The 13,613-nt window shown below is 36.2% G+C and overlaps 1 pseudogene; it reads right to left on the minus strand.

Annotated features, from left to right (window-relative positions):
- The window catches only part of LOC109057631, an 80,063-nt pseudogene that overhangs the window by 24,586 nt on the left and 41,864 nt on the right, over positions 1-13,613 (minus strand).

Genomic DNA, 13,613 nt, shown 5'->3' on the forward strand with positions numbered 1-13,613 from the left:
TTTTGAGTTATTACATTATGGGAATGTGTTCAGAAATACAATTACAGATTGTATATTATAGAATTACACATTCCATGTGCTTAGAGATAATGTATTGCTGTTTATGCTGGATAATGAAATGGTAAACCTCATTAGTTAAAATTAAATATATGAACTATCTAGGTTTATGAGTCTAATACTTATTTTTAATTATATAAAAATCAGATTCATACTTAAAGTCTCCACCATTTACTATTGCACAAATTTAAAAGTGACTCTATTTACTTTCTTAATACACAGTCCTTATTGTATTATGCAGGATTTATTTATCTAGTATATTAAGATACATATACTCATGTGTGCTATTTACACAGTATATACAGGTGCATCTTAATAAATTAGAATGTCGTGGAAAAGTTCATTTATTTCAGTAGTTCAACTCAAATTGTGAAACTTGTGTATTAAATAAATTCAATACACACAGACTGAAGTAGTTTAAGTCTTTGGTTCTTTTAATTGTGATGATTTTGGCTCACATTTAACAAAACCCCACCAATTCATCTCGACAAATTAGAATACTTCATAAGACCAATTAAAAAAAAAAAAAAACATTTTTAGTGAATTGTTGGCCTTCTGGAAAGTATGTTCATTTACAGTACTCAATACTTGGTAGGGACTCCTTTTGCTTTAATTACTGCATCGATTCAGCATGGCATGGAGGTGATCAGTTTGTGGCACTGCTGAGATGGTATGGAAGCCCAGGTTTCTTTGACAGTGGCCTTCAGCTCATCTGCATTTTTTGGTCTGTTGTTTCTCATTTTCCTCTTGACCCATAGATTCTCTCTGGGGTTCAGGTCTGGTGAGTTTGCTGGCCAGTCAAGCACACCAACACCATGGTCATTTAACCAACTTTTGGTGCTTTTGGCAGTGTGTGCAGGTGCCAAACCCTGCTGGAAATTCAGATGAAATCAGCATCTTCAAAAAGCTGGTCAGCAGAAGAAAGCATGAAGATCTCCAAAATTTCTTGGTAAACAGGTGCAGTGACTTTGGTTTTCAAAAAACACAATGGACCAACACCAGCAGATGACAAATCATCACAGACTGTGGAAACTTAACACTTGACTTCAAGCTACTTGGGCTATGAGCTTTTCCATCCTTCCTCCAGACTCTAGGACCTTGGTTTCCAAATGAAATTCAAAACTTGCTCTCATCTGAAAAGAGGACTTTGGACCACTGGGCAACAGTCCAGTTGTTCTTCTCCTTAGCCCAGGTAAGACACCTCTGATGTTGTCTGTGGTTCAGGAGTGGCTTAACAAGATACGACAACTGTAGCCAATTTCCTTGACACGTCTGTGTGTGGTGGCTCTTGATGCCTTGACCCCAGCCTCAGTCCATTCCTTGGGAAGTTAATTCAAATTCTTGAATAGATTTTGCTTGACAATCCTCATAAGGCTGCGGTTCTCTCGGTTGGTTGTGCATCTTTTTCTTCCACACTTTTTCTTTCCACTCAACCTTCTGTTAACATGCTTGGATACAGCACTCTGTGAACAGCCAGATTCTTTGGCAATGAATGTTTGTGGCTTACCCTACTTGTGAAGGGTGTCAATGATTGTCGTCTGGACAACTCTCAGATGAGCAGTCTTCCTCATGATTGTGTAGCCTAGTGAACCAAACTGAGAGACCATTTTGAAGGCTCAGGAAACCTTTGAAGGTGTTTTGAGTTTATTAGCTGATCGGCATGTCACCATATTCTAATTTGTTGAGGTTTTTGTTAAATGTGAGCCAAAATCATCACAATTAAAAGAACCAAAAACTTAAACTACTTCAGTCTGTGTGCACTGAATTTATTTAATACACGAGTTTCACAATTTGAGTTGAACTACTGAAATAAATTAACTTTTCCACGACATTCAAATTTTTTGAGATGCACCTATTTTAATATGTTATTGCAGATGTTTCACCAGTGACTAATATTTCTTCTTTGAGGACTCTTATGAACATAGAATTGACTTTTTTTTCTGACCGTGTGTGCCAAAACAAATAATAAAATATTAAATATATATATAAAAAATGAACATTAAATAAATAAACAAATATTTCATCAAATTAAATAATACACACTTAATAATAACTAAATTAATACTTTATTTTTCATGACAAACATATATCTAATGCAAACTACTGTTTTCTACTACAAATTTCTTGGAACTGCGCTTCGGTACATTACTCTTCCTACCATTCCGATTTAAATTCCAATTCTGTATCCAGTTTGTTACATCAATTCCAATTCAGGAATTTAACTGGTATTTAAAAAGCACCCTCAATTCAATTCTGCATGGCGCACAACCCTGCAAGACATGCATTTTGTTTATGCTTATTTCAATATTTACATCTAATGCTGCAGAGGGGTGAAGGACAGATGTAATTGGTCAGATTTCAACACATGTTGTGATGTTTACTGAGTAGAACAGGTTCGGTCTTGCCGCGAGCTATTCTTCCTTCTCTGTCCTCAGCAGACGATTTGCCCCATCAGCCTTCTGACAGCTTGTCAGCCTCACAGCAAATTACTCTTCATTTGAGCTTATATTTACGTAAAGGCAGCATAACTTTTGGATGTAATCAAATGGTATAAAAATGCTTCACTGGAATGCACTGCAGAATGACCGCCCTTCCAGAAAGTGAAGAGAAATCAGATTTGATTGATGAAGAGTTTGTCAGTTTCAGCCACAGATCGTTCACAGTATGTTCAGTGACCACCTGATGCATTGTGTGCATAAAAATGGCAAGCTCTGACTGACAATTGCCATGTCAACCAAGATTGGCAGGGTTTATCTAACTTTCTGATGAGTTTTTTGTCCATGATATTACTGTGGTTTAATTTAGCACATAAAAACAAAGAAAGTGTATTCAAAGGCATCACATCTAGGTCTGAGTGGGTGGTTCTTGGCTAGAATAACCTGACCAGATTTTGTGCCAAAAGTTGATCAGCAGTTGCTAGGCTACATATAGAAAGATATGGTATAGATTCACAGTAAAGAACATGCGGGCAAGTTTTCACACTTAATATGATCAGGTCAAACCTCATATGAATGTACAGACATTCGAAGAAGAAAAAAGAAATACATAACAGATGCAGGAAGGCCTTTAATGGGTTTTGAAGGGAGTCAGGAGAGAAGGTTTTGAAAGGCTTTCAAACACTTGCTTTGTAAAGGGTTGATCATTACATACTTATGTCACCGGCGTGGGCCCTGTTTGCTCAGAATACGACAGCTGTAATCCTGTAATCCTGATGCCATGCGGCACAGGGGATTGACTGCTACACAAACAAACCCAAATCTCACCTGCAGCAGGTATTTCTGGCTGCCGTACATGACGTATTGCGGGGCCAGACTGTAGATCATGTAGCTGGTGTGGAGGACGATGAGGAGGAGGATCATGCAGAGGAAGAGGAGGGCCTGCGGTTGGGTTCTCTGAGGCCTGATCTTATACAGTTCACAAAAAGAAACAAAAACATCCTTACAGTACATTACTCATATGACCAAGTACTATGAGTGTACAGTACTCTTAGTGTATGAGTGTACTACAGTGCAAATAATGTTGCATTAAGAGCAACAAAAAAAGGATATATATAGCAGAGCTGTATATAGCAGAACAATGGAATCTTTAAAAACCTAGAGGGTCAAAACTGAGCAAGGTACATTGCTAAGGTCTGCTACACAATCCTTGCCCAATATTTTATGTTGGATTTGTATTTGCAATGAAAAACCAAGTATTATTATTTTTATGTTGTATATAAAAATATTTTGATTATTATTAATTATTATAAAAAAATTTTACACAGTGTATCAATATTTAGTTTTTATATACAGTGCAGCAAATCAGCACATTAGAATGATTTCTGAAGGATCATGTGACAAGACTTAAGTAATGATGCTGAAAATTCAGCTTAACATCACAGGAATAAATACAATTTTTACATATATTAAAATAGAAAACAGTTATTTTAAATGGTAAAACTACTTCACAATATTACAGTTTTTACTGTATTTTGAGCACATAAATGCTGCCTTGGTGAACATAAAAGATCTCATTAAATTAAAAAAAAAAAAACATAACTTTTCCAAACTTTTGACAAGTACTGTATAAGGTTTAATATACACCATATTTATTGTGGATATATAATATGATTTTTTTTTTAAAATATGGTAGAAAAAAAAGGAATTTACTGTTGTTATTTTTTTGTAATGAAAAGTATTTTTTAAATGTTAAATATGTATTATAATAAAATATTATGAACTGAATTTATATATAAACACAAATCAGCACATAACTTATGAAATAGTATTTAAAAATAAAACTGTTAGGAAGAAAGAGAAAGTTTTTGCAGTCTCAGTGTACATAAATTTTGCCTATACAAACTAAATGGCCAGATTTAATCATTTAAATTCAGTAGAACAACACTCATGCCAGCATAAAAATGCTTAATAAAGCAGGTGAATTAAATTTTGGGGTGGGAGACTGTTGTGTCTCACCCGTATCCAGAACAACCAAATCCCCATGTTACGGATCCCGGCCATGGAAGTGAAGACAAAGTACATGGTGATGATGGTGATGAGAACATAGTCCAGGGGGAAAACCTGAAGAAAGAAAAGAAAAATCTACTATGCAGTCTCTATTCATGTACACATAAAACACACTTTTCAGACATGAGTGTCAACAAAAAAATCATTACCCTGACAAAGAAGATGGCAGGTAGGCCATGACAGTGTTGTGCACTTTCACTGCCTTTTTCTTTGCGTACCAGAGTGTTTTTCAGAGTAAGTGATGCATGTTTCACAAACCACACAATGCTGGAAGCACAAAAGATATATATATATATATATATATATATATATCTCAGTACTCTATATCTTATACTCTCAGCGGTGGCCTAAAATACTGTCACTCCTGTGCTAGAGATGTATCGCTCCACAACTCTGAGGTGATCTTGCAGCAATCCTGACTATTTTCAAAGCATTTCATCTCAAAAGAGCCACAGAAAGTACACGGCAGAACTGTTTGAAAGTCAAGCTAAAAATGATCCTTTTCTCTCTGGAAGAGCTGTTGGCTCATAGAAACAGCAATGCCTCTTCTGTTGGCAGCTTGTCCTCCATAACTCCACTAGAGCTGAAATGAGCAAAACACACACTGAACTTACCTGTTGGCCTCATATCGCAGACGGAATATGGTCATCTAGTATGACAAGTACAAATTAGAAATGTTTCTGGAAGCATGAGCAATAATTCTCCGGCCTACATGTCTTATTCTTTTGCAAATTACTTTTCTTTTTCCCTTTTCACTTGGCCTAATTGCAGAAATCAATGGTCTGGATTCCTGAAACAATTTGGTTTAATCAAGCCATCTTAAGTAGCGAGTGAAACAAGTGATCATATTTTACTCAAGCACAAGGAAACTGATGACACTGCTACTTGAAGTATATTGAAGGATTTGAAATCTCTTCCAAAAGCACTAAATGATGAAAAGCATACTTATTTATGATTCATAAATAGCTCTTAATTCAGAGGTCATCACATCTTTTTATGTGGCAATCGGTCACAGACTACAGACAGAGCGATAAACTGTTCAGGGTCTTTTATATTTCAAGGATTTGGACATTGTCATACTTGCAGATTGCCATGCAGTGTCATCACATTTCCTGGTTTCTGTTTGGAGCAGCTAAGATACATAATTGCAAACAAAAATGAAAAAAAAAAAAAAAAAAAAAAAAACCTGAAACTAAAACTGACAAGCATTATGAATATCAGATACATGCATTGAAATGAGCTTAAAATCTGATTAAGGTGAATGTTTAGTCAGACCCAGTGAAATGCATATCTCAGAATGTTTTACACTCAAGCTATACAGCCTAATTAGAGGAAGTAAACTGCTATTGATGATATGCACTGCCTGCCAAAAATGTTTGAGTAAATTTATGTTTTTTATGATGGTAAAAACCTTTTGATCTGCCAGCTTTTGCTTTAACACTTTCAGACGAAAGCGAAAATGGTAGTGTATGAATTTCTTTAGAAAACTAAGTTTTAAATTCTTTTTTGTTGGAAAACTTATATAGTTATATTTATACTTATATAGTTAATATTAAACAATACCAAGTTGAAGAAGAAAAGCAGCCAACAAAGAAACTCTCCAATACTGCTATGAAAGCATCTCATGATGCCCTTAATGAAGTTTATTTAACATTTATTGGCCACTACATAATTATCATCCTTTTTTTTTTGGCAAATATGAAGAAACATTAAATATGGCAAAAATAAGGAATGAGTAGGTGTGTCCAAACTTTTGATTGACAGTGTGCACTTGCCAATTAGAGAATAATGCTGCTTGTCTTGGCAGAAATTGTCTATGGTGAGCAGATCGCATTCTTCACATCTCTTATGACAGGCGCAAGCCAGTGTTATTCTGCTACTAAGTTTTGTAGTAAAACCAAAGCGAACAATGCTTTCCATTTCTGGTACCTTCTCCTCCCGAGTCATTACACAACTCTGGTTGCACACAACTGTCACTAGCACTCATGTCGAGGACTCAAACCTAACGTGATTCTGAGACAAAAGAAAAAGAGAATGCTGCTCACCGGTTGCAGTGCCAGCAGTAGCTCATTAAGAGGGTTGGTTAGGTTGGTCCCAAAGATGATAAATCCAGTGCTGATACCAGCTGAATGTAAAGCCTTATCCAGACTGCAACAAGACAAACACATTTAACAGCATCATCACATAAGAGACTGAATTAAAAACATCATTAGCTACAGTTCTCCATGGTCTGCTAAAGAATGATGGTACATTATTGTAAGTGTGAGCCAATTTACAGTGCTGCAGGTGTTGATGAATGTGTGCACAATAACAACAGATTTATGGTTACTCCAGCACTGGATCAAAGTGTCCCTCAAATGCACTGTGCTCTGAGGGGACGACATTCTTCCTGTGCATTTTAATTGGGTGAGTCATTTGTTGGTAACATGTGAATGTGTGTATGTAAGAAAAATAATTTAAATGGGGTAGAGTCTGCTATCAAGAGTGATATTTTGGGCAGGTTGATGGAACTTACTTGGAAATAAACAAGGTCACAAAGAACAAAAGGGCCACTAGGATGAAGAAGACCCCGAGCAAGATCTGACAAGACAAAAAGACAGAAAGAGTTACAAAAGTGTTGGACAAACTACTTTAAAAGTTTAGTAACTTTATTTTAAGGAATAGTGGGATATCCCAAAATCACAAGGGACAACCATAAAACACATACACACACACACACACACACACACACACACACACACACACACACACACACACACACACACAAAAAAACAATAAAAACATAAAAAATAAAATGTGCTGCTTGATATATTTTGGAAACCTTTTTAAATTCTATAATGAATACTTTGTGCAAAGATATACAGAAGATTAAAAAAAAAATAACAATATAAACCTTTTTATATATATGTGTGGTGACTGGTTTGTTGTCAAGATTACTGCAGCATCAAACTGTCATTAATCAAATAAATGAATAGAAAATAATGGCAAACAGACATTTTCACCATTAAGCTATAAAATAAGTGTCTCAAACAGTTCCTCAAAAAAAAAAAAAAAAAAAAAAAAAAAAAAAAAAAACATAATTTACTGATCCCATTTTTTTACCTGAACCCATATGACATTTTTTCTTCCACTATGAATAATGAATAATAAACTGGTTGCTTGTTTCCATGCAATTATACTGAATGGGAAAAGAGCAGAAAATTGGAAAAGCTTCACAAAAGGAATAATAGTACCATAAAACTAGTCCACATGACTTATGCACTATATTCCAAGTTATCTGAAGTCATATGAAGATATAGGATATCTCCTTACAGAAAGTATTGTATAGCTTCAGAAGTCTTGATTATAGTGCATGATTCATATGTATGATTTTGATGATACTTTTATTGTGTTTTTTTGTCATTGTGGAGCTTGACAGCCCCGTTCCTCATTTACTTTCATAATGCTGAAAAGAGTTGCCTGGATGTTCTTCAAAAATTAAGAAGAAAGACATGCGGGTTTAGTGCGAAATGAGGGTGAGTAAAATTACAGAATTTTCATTTTAAGAGGAACTGTACTTTTAAATGAATCAGTGAATTGATTCTTTTGGAGCGGTTCGTTGAAATGCCCTGCCTGAACGAACTGATTCAATACTACTTAGTTACTCCTCTGCAATAATTTACAAACACAGATATACTCGCAAACAAAAATATAAACTTCAGCACCAAATGTTTGTGCAAAGGACTGAAACTCCCTCTTGGTCCATCATGTCTAACCCAGAGGTCGTTTTTTACACATGGCCATATGGTGCGACCCACCACAGACTGACACAGTCGCCAAGAGTAATATGGACGACATGGTCACAAGCTCTCTAAATAGGGAACAGACTGAACTGCAGAGGAAAGAGTAAATGAACAAAGACGGCGACGCAAACACTCAACCCACAAAGCAAAACAAAACCAATATGCCAGACTGAATGGCTGCCTTTGACTGGCCTCCCGGAGCTCACGTCTGCTTGACTTGACTTGAGGGAGTAAACAAAACCCTGACGTGTGCAGTAATCACTCCAGATTTTCACAAAACAAAGGAAAAGAGGTGTCAAAAAGAAAAAAAAAAGAAGAAAAACAAATTTAGAACACGCAAAAAACACTTTATATAGACATAAAAGATTGACACATCTATCTATCTATCTATCTATCTATCTATCTATCTATCTATCTATCTATCTATCTATCTATCTATCTATCTATCTATCTATCTATCTATCTATCTATCATCCTGAGAGCAGCTCCTCCATAATAATGCAGAATACATATTTCACATTTATGCTAACATTGTTTATTGCAATAATTACATAACTAGAAATGTTTAGACCAAACTGACTCCTAACGAACATTCACAAAAGCAAGTGACATTTGCATTGGACACACATTTCCCTCAAGAACAATATGACAGGTTGTGAACTGTAGCGAGAACATAGATTTGTAAATGAGCGTGAATCCTCCTTCGAGACAATCTATAACTAATTCAAACGAATGACTGTGAGTTATTAGTGATGCTAGAATTACGCTTTGTGGTTAAAAACACAGCTGGAGCTATTGTAAGAGTATTATTAGGAATTTATGTCTCAAGCTGTTGCTGTAACACCAATAATAAAGGCTTGCAGTTATAGCTGTAATAACCGTGACAGCCAGAGCTTTAACTTTACAGAAAGGAGTACATTAACAGCAAAAGTTACAGCATCAAGCAATTCATTATTCAGCATGCCTTCAGCTACACAACCTTCAATATAGAGCATAAACACAACTACCTAAACAGATGTGGGCCTGTTTTAAGTTCAAGAAGGTACCTAGTGAGGTTACATGTCAACATGTTTGAAATGTTTTTCCTGTGTTATTGTTCCCCTTAGAGAGGCCTGGTGGACCACCACAACTGTCGAAGACATAAATAAAAGAAATAAAGAGGCAATTTTTAGAGGCAAATTATGCCAAATTTAAATGGCAAAAAGCACTTCTGAAGTGGCATTTAGGTGTCTTTACACAGACTGTTTAATGCTGCTCAGAGGTGGTTTAACCTGTTAACCAGACCCCCCATTATGGGACTCACAGCTGAAAGTGCCCTACCTAACTTAAAATAGTTCCTTACTTCAGTGTGTTACACACATAATTTTGGTGTCTTTGGAAAGAAGACCCTTTGGGCTTTACTTTTTATCAACCAGAGTTGATAATGCTCAAAAATATTAAAAATTATAGACACTGAGGTGACTTGAATTTTTTTTTTTACCACACTGAATTTTTTTTTAAATTTGATATAAAAATACATGAAATCAGTGCTGGAGCAATCTAGAAAAGTAATGGGTTGAAAGTCAAATGTCTCATGAGTTTATATTTCAAATCTGAAGAAGATACCATGAAAAATGAGAGACTATGTCTAGAACCCCCACCCCCCCAAATATAAAAAATATTTACCAACTGTATGGAAGGGTTCCACTATTTTAGTCAATAAACATAACACTGCATAGTTTTTTTTCAATTATAAAACAATAGACAGAAAGTTAGACATCATATAAGTGATTTATTTGAGCACTAGAAAAATACAAGAATAATAATTTGAGTAATAAAAATAAATAAGAAAAATAAAAAAGATTTAACTTTGTATGCCAATTACAGAACATCCTGAGATTGCTAGAAATGCAACATTTACAATGAATTCTGCTCATATAGTCAATTATCACGTGTTGATGTGCTGATGGCCAGTTATAGAGATGGAAATCACAGAAATGGGCCATAAAGTCAATAATCACACTCTATTCATATAGACGCCATTCACATTGATAGCTGTGATTACACAGTAACAGGGTGCTGATTTGCGCTGATGCACAGATGGTAATCATACAGATACAGCCACATTCAACATAAAACACACTCACACATATAAAAAATGTTGAAAAATAAAAAATAAAGAAAAAGGCGATCACAAAGTTCCGCCTCTATCAGATGACAGGTGCGTCAGAGCGTGCTTCACGAGCCGTCACGAGAGAGCGCCAGAATTCAAATAAACAATCTTCCGCCTATCTTTCACTTTTTTTTAGTGGATCGTCTCATTCTGTTTGTGACACTGTACGCTACAAAACCATGCCGTTTTTTTACTACCAAGACACAGTTTCTGAGCGTGAGTTATTCCATAACGGACACAAACAATTCTGTCCCTGAAGAACTGAAACGTAAACAAAGGAATTACCATCCATATTACAACGTCATTGCTTCGTTGGTCTAAACGTGCTCCATGAGATTTCGTTCAGTGGACCCTTACCTTTCTAAATAAACCGGGATTTACAGCTGTGGATGTGTCTATGACTCGTTATTACGAAGAATCTGGTATGTACTGCATTTTTATTCTTCATGTTTTGATGTGTACTGCTTACACAAATCTAGCAATCGATCTAGCTCTTACACTACATTTTGAGCAGGGCACAGAGCAGCCTTAAACTGGCTGTGTAAAGGCGCCTTTAAATGCAAAAGAGAGCAAAATAGAACACAATCTCCAAAAGAGAACACAATGTACCAATGAACTACAACATCAAAGCTGATATAAAGTGTTAAGGATGCTTATTTGCCTTGAGGAAGGTACAGAAACAATTAACTTTTCTCATCTCTTTGTTTATTTGCACAATTTCAAGCTCTGTTTGTTTATCTATGTCAATTTTACATCTGCAGTGGCTTGTTTCCCCATGTTTGGCCATAACGGACCACTTGAGGCCCCTGGCAGTCAGAAGCCCCTGGTCACAACTGGCCTGGTCCATAATCGTCCTTGCTCTGAGCTCTGCCAAAGGCTGCTTTATCAGGGCACTGTCTGAAAGTGCATTACGGGAGAGATTTTTTAATATCCTCTGAATGATAATGAAAGTCTCTATAGGTATCACACATGCACAGGCTTCATAAACAGGTTTATTTCATTTTATAATTGGACTCTCGACCACCTGCCACTGCTGTCATTCCCCGGGCCTGCTGGGTTCTAATGCGCAAACCTCTTGACATGTGTGGAACTGCGCGCACATCTACTACAACACTACGGTTACAAGCGAACCACCGTGATGACTATACACATAGATCCAGCGTGCTCGTTACTTGTCGCAAAGGGAGGAAATATGGCCAATTTGCATGGCAAGTGTTGTGTTCATCTTCTCGAGGCTCATTAAAATACCTAAGCACCTCCAATTCACCACTTTCAATTTCCCGAACCAATTTCCGCTGCAGATGAAACGGTAAACACAATAATTAAAATCAATCAAACTTAATCAATCAATCTGATACAGAATTTAGGTCAATTAACCTGCTCTCTTAATGAAATCAATTACATCTGCCGTGTCCACATTTAAGAGTAATAGATGTGTTTGTGTACGCACATGCATGTGTGCGATCTATTAGGCTATGCTGACAGATGAATTTATCTAAACTCGTCAGCAGGGACTCAAATCGCCCCATTGGAACAGCCATGCAACAGATACACACACACCCACTGGGCCTCACTGTCTACAGCCGCATGACTTTATAACGTCATGCTATTGGCTCTTGCAGCAAGGCGCATGGAAGCGAGTCGAATATCAGTACACATGTTCCTTTTAGTTACAACAAAGTACACGTGAGACTTTGCAGCAGGGAACACAAATCGAGCCTGAAAATGGCCCTTGGAGAATATGAAGAGGAGATGCTGACCTCAGATAGATTTAAATGCTCTGATAACATTTGCACTAAATCGTTAAATTTGCACTGTGAATCAAAGACTAATGCTAAAACAAGCGCAGTGCATCATGGCGGCGTAAACGAGGTGCAGTGACTGATATATTTGGCAGACAGACAGATTCCTCTCAGTATGCATATCCCCCGAAGCTCTTATGGGAAAATTAGTAAATTCCAAGCCTAGTTTAGGTATAAATAGAGTCTGGAGCCTATCATTAGAGTGCCATGTTCATGTCTGCTGCTAGTAGGCCGCTAAAGACGGAAACGAGGAAGCCCTCTGGTGCAGAGCATGCTGGGAGAAGAAACAATGCAAAGAATAACAGCAAATGAATGAAAGATGACAAACATTTTAAAGATAGGCTAGAGGAGTGCACAAGGTTTATGACAATCATAACTATTTTGTGCATCACTGTGTATACTTAAAGGGACAGTTCTCTGTAAAATGGAAATGCTGTCATCATTTACTCATCCACATTTTGCTATTTTCAAGCTTAATCGACTCAGTTTATATGAATAGGCAGGATATTCTTTACTCATCACTTTTTGTGTCCCACAGGAGAAAGAAAAGTCATACTAGAGCATGTTAGTACATGGCTTTTAAAAAGGCCAAGATCTCAAGGAGCACACATACTGAAAAAGCTGCCAAATAAATAAATAGAAATATTATATATTCAATAAAAAATTGATTCAGTAGCTGTACGAAAGCAAAGCAATAAGGTGAAATAATGCATCTAGCAAAGTGGTTGCTCGGTTTGGCAAATCTGTGCCAAGGTGATAAAACCCAAAGGTTTTCTTGATTTTCTTGGGAATACGTGTTGGCATTCAAATGAAGTCATAATGTACGAGTTACATCAAAGTCACCATGAAAATTAATTTCCTTCACACCTCCCCCTTGATAGACTTTGCAAGATAGGATAGTGACATACTGGAACAATTAATTAGGAAGATGACGAAAATGCTTGAAAAAAAAACATCAAAGGGGAAAAAAGAATATAAATGGTAAGAGTTATATAGTATATATAAGTGTAAGCTTATATATATAACATTTATGTTAATCATACTTTATGAAACTGTTCTGAAAGTTTAATGGTTAGTAGCACGGAAACTTTAGAATGATTTTATTACAAAACCAAAGAAATGTTTTAAAGTAAACATGAAACAGCACCTGCAACCCATTTTACTTCCATAATGTAATGTATTTAAAACAGAAAATTCAAACAGACCTGAATGAGAGTTTGCAGACAGCCTCTAAATTTATTTACCATTATTGCAGTAAGCTACATTAAATAAATGGTAACAGCCATTAAATTTCCGGATTATTAATCTGGCAAGA

This window comes from Cyprinus carpio, chromosome A13, assembly GCF_018340385.1.
Source record: "Cyprinus carpio isolate SPL01 chromosome A13, ASM1834038v1, whole genome shotgun sequence".
NCBI classification, from domain to species: domain Eukaryota; kingdom Metazoa; phylum Chordata; class Actinopteri; order Cypriniformes; family Cyprinidae; genus Cyprinus; species Cyprinus carpio.